The following is a 7,500-nucleotide window of genomic DNA, read 5'->3' on the forward strand; positions in this document are numbered from 1 at the left end:
CTACCGACTGAGCTAGCCGGGCTCCTTTGGATGCTTATAGTTTTCTTCCCTATCCCTGCGCTGCCGTTTTCCACAGATAGGATGCTGTGTAATCATAGGCTCTGGTGGAGTTTGGAAAGAAAATACACATCAGCCAGAGGCAGAAATAGTCTAAGAAAGTATCAAACACAATTACCAGTCAATATCAGAACGCATTGAAGAATATCAGGAAATAGCCGATTAAACCTGTGTGGAAAAAAGTCTTATTTGTGTTTTCTCCACTTTATTTTATAGTAAGATGATACATACTTTTTCTTTTACAGTGAATACATTAAGGTGTGGTATTGCCCCATTACACATCATCCAGACATGCATTCATATATTGCATGTTAACAATGAAAATATTGCAAAGAGTCTTTCAATTTCTATTTTTTTGGTCAAAAAGCACTACAATTTTAGTTGTTTTCCCCCAACGTGGGGATCGAACCCACGACCCTGAGATTAAGAGTCTCATGCTCTACCGACTGAGCTAGCCGGGCACCTTTGGATGCCTATAGTTTTCTTCCCTATCCCTGCACTGCCGCTTTCCACAGATAGGATGCTGTGTAATCATAGGCTCTGGTGGAGTTTGGAAAGAAAATACACATCAGCCAGTGGCAGAAATAGTCTAAGAAAGTATCAAACGCAATTACCAGTCAATATCAGAACGCATTGAAGAATATCAGGAAATAGCCGATTAAACCTGTGTGGAAAAAAGTCTTATTTGTGTTTTCTCCACTTTATTTTATAGTAAGATGATACATACTTTTTCTTTTACAGTGAATACATTAAGGTGTGGTATTGCCCCATTACACATCATCCAGACATGCATTCATATATTGCATGTTAACAATGAAAATATTGCAAATATTGTAAAGAGACTTTCAATTTCTATTTTTTTGGTCAAAAAGCACTAAAATTTTAGTTGTTTTCGCCCAACGTGGGGCTCGAACCCATGACCCTGCGATTAAGAGTCTCATGCTCTACCGACTGAGCTAGCCGGGCTCTTTTGGATGTCTATAGTTTTCTTCCCTATCCCTGCACTGCCGTTTTCCACAGATAGGATGTATTTTTTTGGTCAAAAAGCACTAAAATTTTAGTTTCATGCTCTACCGACTGAGCTAGCCGGGCTCCTTTGGATGCTTATAGTTTTCTTCCCTATCCCTGCGCTGCCGTTTTCCACAGATAGGATGCTGTGTAATCATAGGCTCTGGTGGAGTTTGGAAAGAAAATACACATCAGCCAGAGGCAGAAATAGTCTAAGAAAGTATCAAACACAATTACCAGTCAATATCAGAACGCATTGAAGAATATCAGGAAATAGCCGATTAAACCTGTGTGGAAAAAAGTCTTATTTGTGTTTTCTCCACTTTATTTTATAGTAAGATGATACATACTTTTTCTTTTACAGTGAATACATTAAGGTGTGGTATTGCCCCATTACACATCATCCAGACATGCATTCATATATTGCATGTTAACAATCAAAATATTGCAAATATTGTAAACAGACTTTCAATTTCTATTTTTTTGGTCAAAAAGCACTAAAGTTTTAGTTGTTTTCGCCCAACGTTTTCTTCCCTATCCCTGCACTGCCGCTTTCCACAGATAGGATGTATTTTTTTGGTCAAAAAGCACTACAATTTTAGTTGTTTTCGCCCAACGTGGGGCTCAAACCCACGACCCTGAGATTAAGAGTCTCATGCTCTACCGACTGAGCTAGCCAGGCTCCTTTGGACGCCTATAGTTTTCTTCCCTATCCCTGCACTGCCGTTTTCCACAGATAGGATGTATTTTTTTGGTCAAAAAGCACTACAATTTTAGTTGTTTTCGCCCAACGTGGGGCTCGAACCCACGACCCTGAGATTAAGAGTCTCATGCTCTACCGACTGAGCTAGCCGGGCTCCTTTGGATGCCTATAGTTTTCTTCCCTATCCCTGCACTGCCGTTTTCCACAGATAGGATGCTGTGTAATCATAGGCTCTGGTGGAGTTTGGAAAGAAAATACACATCAGCCAGAGGCAGAAATAGTCTAAGAAAGTATCAAACACAATTACCAGTCAATATCAGAACGCATTGAAGAATATCAGGAAATAGCCGATTAAACCTGTGTGGAAACAAGTCTTATTTGTGTTTTCTCCACTTTATTTTATAGTAAGATGATACATACTTTTTCTTTTACAGTGAATACATTAAGGTGTGGTATTGCCCCATTACACATCATCCAGACATGCATTCATATATTGCATGTTAACAATCAAAATATTGCAAATATTGTAAAGAGACTTTCAATTTCTATTTTTTTGGTCAAAAAGCACTAAAATTTTAGTTGTTTTCGCCCAACGTTTTCTTCCCTATCCCTGCACTGCCGCTTTCCACAGATAGGATGTATTTGTTTGGTCAAAAAGCACTACAATTTTAGTTGTTTTCGCCCAACGTGGGGCTCGAACCCACGACCCTGAGATTAAGAGTCTCATGCTCTACCGACTGAGCTAGCCGGGCTCCTTTGGATGCCTATAGTTTTCTTCCCTATCCCTGCACTGCCGTTTTCCACAGATAGGATGTATTTTTTTGGTCAAAAAGCACTACAATTTTAGTTGTTTTCGCCCAACGTGGGGCTCGAACCCACGACCCTGATATTAAGAGTCTCATGCTCTACCGACTGAGCTAGCCGGGCTCCTTTAGATGCCTATAGTTTTCCTCCCTATCCCTGCACTGCCGTTTTCCACAGATAGGATGCTGTGTAATCATAGGCTCTGGTGGAGTTTGGAAAGAAAATACACATCAGCCAGAGGCAGAAATAGTCTAAGAAAGTATCAAACGCAATTACCAGTCAATATCAGAACGCATTGAAGAATATCAGGAAATAGCCGATTAAACCTGTGTGGAAAAAAGTCTTATTTGTGTTTTCTCCACTTTATTTTATAGTAAGATGATACATACTTTTTCTTTTACAGTGAATACATTAAGGTGTGGTATTGCCCCATTACACATCATCCAGACATGCATTCATATATTGCATGTTAACAATCAAAATATTGCAAATATTGTAAAGAGAGTTTCAATTTCTATTTTTTTGGTCAAAAAGCACTAAAATTTTAGTTGTTTTCGCCCAACGTGGGGCTCGAACCCACGACCCTGAGATTAAGAGTCTCATGCGCTACCGACTGAGCAAGCCGGGCTCCTTTGGATGCTCATAGTTTTCTTCCCTATCCCTGCACTGCCGTTTTCCACAGATAGGATGTATTTTTTTGGTCAAAAAGCACTACAATTTTAGTTGTTTTCGCCCAACGTGGGGCTCGAACCCACGACCCTGAGATTAAGAGTCTCATGCTCTACCGACTGAGCTAGCCGGGCTCCTTTGGATGCCTATAGTTTTCTTCCCTATCCCTGCACTGCCGTTTTCCACAGATAGGATGCTGTGTAATCATAGGCTCTGGTGGAGTTTGGAAAGAAAATACACATCAGCCAGAGGCAGAAATAGTCTAAGAAAGTATCAAACACAATTACCAGTCAATATCAGAACGCATTGAAGAATATCAGGAAATAGCCGATTAAACCTGTGTGGAAAAAAGTCTTATTTGTGATTTCTCCACTTTATTTTATAGTAAGATGATACATACTTTTTCTTTTACAGTGAATACATTAAGGTGTGGTATTGCCCCATTACACATCATCCAGACATGTATTCATATATTGCATGTTAACAATCAAAATATTGCAAATATTGTAAAGAGACTTTCAATTTCTATTTTTTTGGTCAAAAAGCACTAAAATTTTAGTTGTTTTCGCCCAACTTTTTCTTCCCTATCCCTGCACTGCCGCTTTCCACAGATAGGATGTATTTGTTTGGTCAAAAAGCACTACAATTTTAGTTGTTTTCGCCCAACGTGGGGCTCGAACCCACGACCCTGAGATTAAGAGTCTCATGCTCTACCGACTGAGCTAGCCGGGCTCCTTTGGATGCCTATAGTTTTCTTCCCTATCCCTGCACTGCCGTTTTCCACAGATAGGATGTATTTTTTTGGTCAAAAAGCACTACAATTTTAGTTGTTTTCGCCCAACGTGGGGCTCGAACCCACGACCCTGATATTAAGAGTCTCATGCTCTACCGACTGAGCTAGACGGGCTCTTTTGGATGCCTATAGTTTTCTTCCCTATCCCTGCACTGCCGTTTTCCACAGATAGGATGCTGTGTAATCATAGGCTCTGGTGGAGTTTGGAAAGAAAATACACATCAGCCAGTGGCAGAAATAGTCTAAGAAAGTATCAAATGCAATTACCAGTCAATATCAGAACGCATTGAAGAATATCAGGAAATAGCCGATTAAACCTGTGTGGAAAAAAGTCTTATTTGTGTTTTCTCCACTTTATTTTATAGTAAGATGATACATACTTTTTCTTTTACAGTGAATACATTAAGGTGTGGTATTGCCCCATTACACATCATCCAGACATGCATTCATATATTGCATGTTAACAATGAAAATATTGCAAATATTGTAAAGAGACTTTCAATTTCTATTTTTTTGGTCAAAAAGCACTAAAATTTTAGTTGTTTTCGCCCAACGTGGGGCTCGAACCCATGACCCTGCGATTAAGAGTCTCATGCTCTACCGACTGAGCTAGCCGGGCTCTTTTGGATGTCTATAGTTTTCTTCCCTATCCCTGCACTGCCGTTTTCCACAGATAGGATGTATTTTTTTGGTCAAAAAGCACTAAAATTTTAGTTGTTTTCGCCCAACGTGGGGCTCGAACCCACGACCCTGATATTAAGAGTCTCATGCTCTACCGACTGAGCTAGCCGGGCTCCTTTGGATGCCTGTAGTTTTCTTCCCTATCCCTGCACTGCCGCTTTCCACAGATAGGATGCTGTGTAATCATAGGCTCTGGTGGAGTTTGGAAAGAAAATACACATCAGCCAGAGGCAGAAATAGTCTAAGAAAGTATCAAACACAATTACCAGTCAATATCAGAACGCATTGAAGAATATCAGGAAATAGCCGATTAAACCTGTGTGGAAAAAAGTCCTATTTGTGTTTTCTCCACTTTATTTTATAGTAAGATGATACATACTTTTTCTTTTACAGTGAATACATTAAGGTGTGGTATTGCCCCATTACACATCATCCAGACATGCATTCATATATTGCATGTTAACAATGAAAATATTGCAAATATTGTAAAGAGACTTTCAATTTCTATTTTTTTGGTCAAAAAGCACTACAATTTTAGTTGTCTCGAACCCACGACCCTGAGATTAAGAGTCTCATGCTCTACCGACTGAGCTAGCCGGGCTCCTTTGGATGCCTATAGTTTTCTTCCCTATCCCTGCACTGCCGTTTTCCACAGATAGGATGTATTTTTTTGGTCAAAAAGCACTACAATTTTAGTTGTTTTCGCCCAACGTGGGGCTCGAACCCACGACCCTGAGATTAAGAGTCTCATGCTCTACCGACTGAGCTAGCCGGGCTCCTTTGGATGCCTATAGTTTTCTTCCCTATCCCTGCACTGCCGTTTTCCACAGATAGGATGCTGTGTAATCATAGGCTCTGGTGGAGTTTGGAAAGAAAATACACATCAGCCAGAGGCAGAAATAGTCTAAGAAAGTATCAAACACAATTACCAGTCAATATCAGAACGCATTGAAGAATATCAGGAAATAGCCGATTAAACCTGTGTGGAAACAAGTCTTATTTGTGTTTTCTCCACTTTATTTTATAGTAAGATGATACATACTTTTTCTTTTACAGTGAATACATTAAGGTGTGGTATTGCCCCATTACACATCATCCAGACATGCATTCATATATTGCATGTTAACAATCAAAATATTGCAAATATTGTAAAGAGACTTTCAATTTCTATTTTTTTGGTCAAAAAGCACTAAAATTTTAGTTGTTTTCGCCCAACGTTTTCTTCCCTATCCCTGCACTGCCGCTTTCCACAGATAGGATGTATTTGTTTGGTCAAAAAGCACTACAATTTTAGTTGTTTTCGCCCAACGTGGGGCTCGAACCCACGACCCTGAGATTAAGAGTCTCATGCTCTACCGACTGAGCTAGCCGGGCTCCTTTGGATGCCTATAGTTTTCTTCCCTATCCCTGCACTGCCGTTTTCCACAGATAGGATGTATTTTTTTGGTCAAAAAGCACTACAATTTTAGTTGTTTTCGCCCAACGTGGGGCTCGAACCCACGACCCTGATATTAAGAGTCTCATGCTCTACCGACTGAGCTAGCCGGGCTCCTTTGGATGCCTATAGTTTTCCTCCCTATCCCTGCACTGCCGTTTTCCCCAGATAGGATGCTGTGTAATCATAGGCTCTGGTGGAGTTTGGAAAGAAAATACACATCAGCCAGAGGCAGAAATAGTCTAAGAAAGTATCAAACGCAATTACCAGTCAATATCAGAACGCATTGAAGAATATCAGGAAATAGCCGATTAAACCTGTGTGGAAAAAAGTCTTATTTGTGTTTTCTCCACTTTATTTTATAGTAAGATGATACATACTTTTTCTTTTACAGTGAATACATTAAGGTGTGGTATTGCCCCATTACACATCATCCAGACATGCATTCATATATTGCATGTTAACAATCAAAATATTGCAAATATTGTAAAGAGAGTTTCAATTTCTATTTTTTTGGTCAAAAAGCACTAAAATTTTAGTTGTTTTCGCCCAACGTGGGGCTCGAACCCACGACCCTGAGATTAAGAGTCTCATGCGCTACCGACTGAGCAAGCCGGGCTCCTTTGGATGCCCATAGTTTTCTTCCCTATCCCTGCACTGCCGTTTTCCACAGATAGGATGTATTTTTTTGGTCAAAAAGCACTACAATTTTAGTTGTTTTCGCCCAACGTGGGGCTCGAACCCACGACCCTGAGATTAAGAGTCTCATGCTCTACCGACTGAGCTAGCCGGGCTCCTTTGGATGCCCATAGTTTTCTTCCCTATCCCTGCACTGCCGTTTTCCACAGATAGGATGCTGTGTAATCATAGGCTCTGGTGGAGTTTTTGGAAAGAAAATACACATCAGCCAGAGGCAGAAATAGTCTAAGAAAGTATCAAACACAATTACCAGTCAATATCAGAACGCATTGAAGAATATCAGGAAATAGCCGATTAAACCTGTGTGGAAAAAAGTCTTATTTGTGATTTCTCCACTTTATTTTATAGTAAGATGATACATACTTTTTCTTTTACAGTGAATACATTAAGGTGTGGTATTGCCCCATTACACATCATCCAGACATGTATTCATATATTGCATGTTAACAATCAAAATATTGCAAATATTGTAAAGAGACTTTCAATTTCTATTTTTTTTGGTCAAAAAGCACTAAAATTTTAGTTGTTTTCGCCCAACGTTTTCTTCCCTATCCCTGCACTGCCGCTTTCCACAGATAGGATGTATTTGTTTGGTCAAAAAGCACTACAATTTTAGTTGTTTTCGCCCAACGTGGGGCTCGAACCCACGAC

The 7,500-nt window shown here is 39.9% G+C and overlaps 9 non-coding genes across 9 annotated transcripts in view; all 9 read right to left on the reverse strand.

Annotated features, from left to right (window-relative positions):
* Positions 1-22, reverse strand: part of TRNAK-CUU (transfer RNA lysine (anticodon CUU)) — a 73-nt gene extending 51 nt beyond the window's left edge. The window contains exon 1 of the tRNA in view: positions 1-22. This exon is cut by the window's left edge and continues 51 nt beyond it. This is a non-coding gene — a tRNA (tRNA-Lys).
* Positions 23-1,849: 1,827 nt separating this feature from the next.
* On the reverse strand, positions 1,850-1,922 carry TRNAK-CUU (transfer RNA lysine (anticodon CUU)). Its single transcript has one exon. It is a non-coding gene; the product is annotated as a tRNA-Lys (tRNA).
* Positions 1,923-2,447: 525 nt separating this feature from the next.
* On the reverse strand, positions 2,448-2,520 carry TRNAK-CUU (transfer RNA lysine (anticodon CUU)). The gene has a single exon. It is a non-coding gene; the product is annotated as a tRNA-Lys (tRNA).
* A 782-nt stretch (positions 2,521-3,302) lies between these two features.
* On the reverse strand, positions 3,303-3,375 carry TRNAK-CUU (transfer RNA lysine (anticodon CUU)). Its single transcript has one exon. It is a non-coding gene; the product is annotated as a tRNA-Lys (tRNA).
* A 525-nt stretch (positions 3,376-3,900) lies between these two features.
* TRNAK-CUU (transfer RNA lysine (anticodon CUU)) lies at positions 3,901-3,973 on the reverse strand. The gene has a single exon. It is a non-coding gene; the product is annotated as a tRNA-Lys (tRNA).
* Positions 3,974-5,418: 1,445 nt separating this feature from the next.
* Positions 5,419-5,491, reverse strand: TRNAK-CUU (transfer RNA lysine (anticodon CUU)). The gene has a single exon. It is a non-coding gene; the product is annotated as a tRNA-Lys (tRNA).
* Positions 5,492-6,016: 525 nt separating this feature from the next.
* TRNAK-CUU (transfer RNA lysine (anticodon CUU)) lies at positions 6,017-6,089 on the reverse strand. Its single transcript has one exon. It is a non-coding gene; the product is annotated as a tRNA-Lys (tRNA).
* Positions 6,090-6,871: 782 nt separating this feature from the next.
* Positions 6,872-6,944, reverse strand: TRNAK-CUU (transfer RNA lysine (anticodon CUU)). The gene has a single exon. It is a non-coding gene; the product is annotated as a tRNA-Lys (tRNA).
* A 528-nt stretch (positions 6,945-7,472) lies between these two features.
* Positions 7,473-7,500, reverse strand: part of TRNAK-CUU (transfer RNA lysine (anticodon CUU)) — a 73-nt gene continuing 45 nt past the window's right edge. Inside the window, exon 1 of the tRNA in view lies at positions 7,473-7,500. This exon is cut by the window's right edge and continues 45 nt beyond it. This is a non-coding gene — a tRNA (tRNA-Lys).

Source organism: Ambystoma mexicanum, chromosome 4q (genome assembly GCF_040938575.1).
Source record: "Ambystoma mexicanum isolate Mex_15411 chromosome 4q, UKY_AmexF1_1, whole genome shotgun sequence".
Classification (NCBI taxonomy): Eukaryota; Metazoa; Chordata; class Amphibia; order Caudata; family Ambystomatidae; genus Ambystoma; species Ambystoma mexicanum.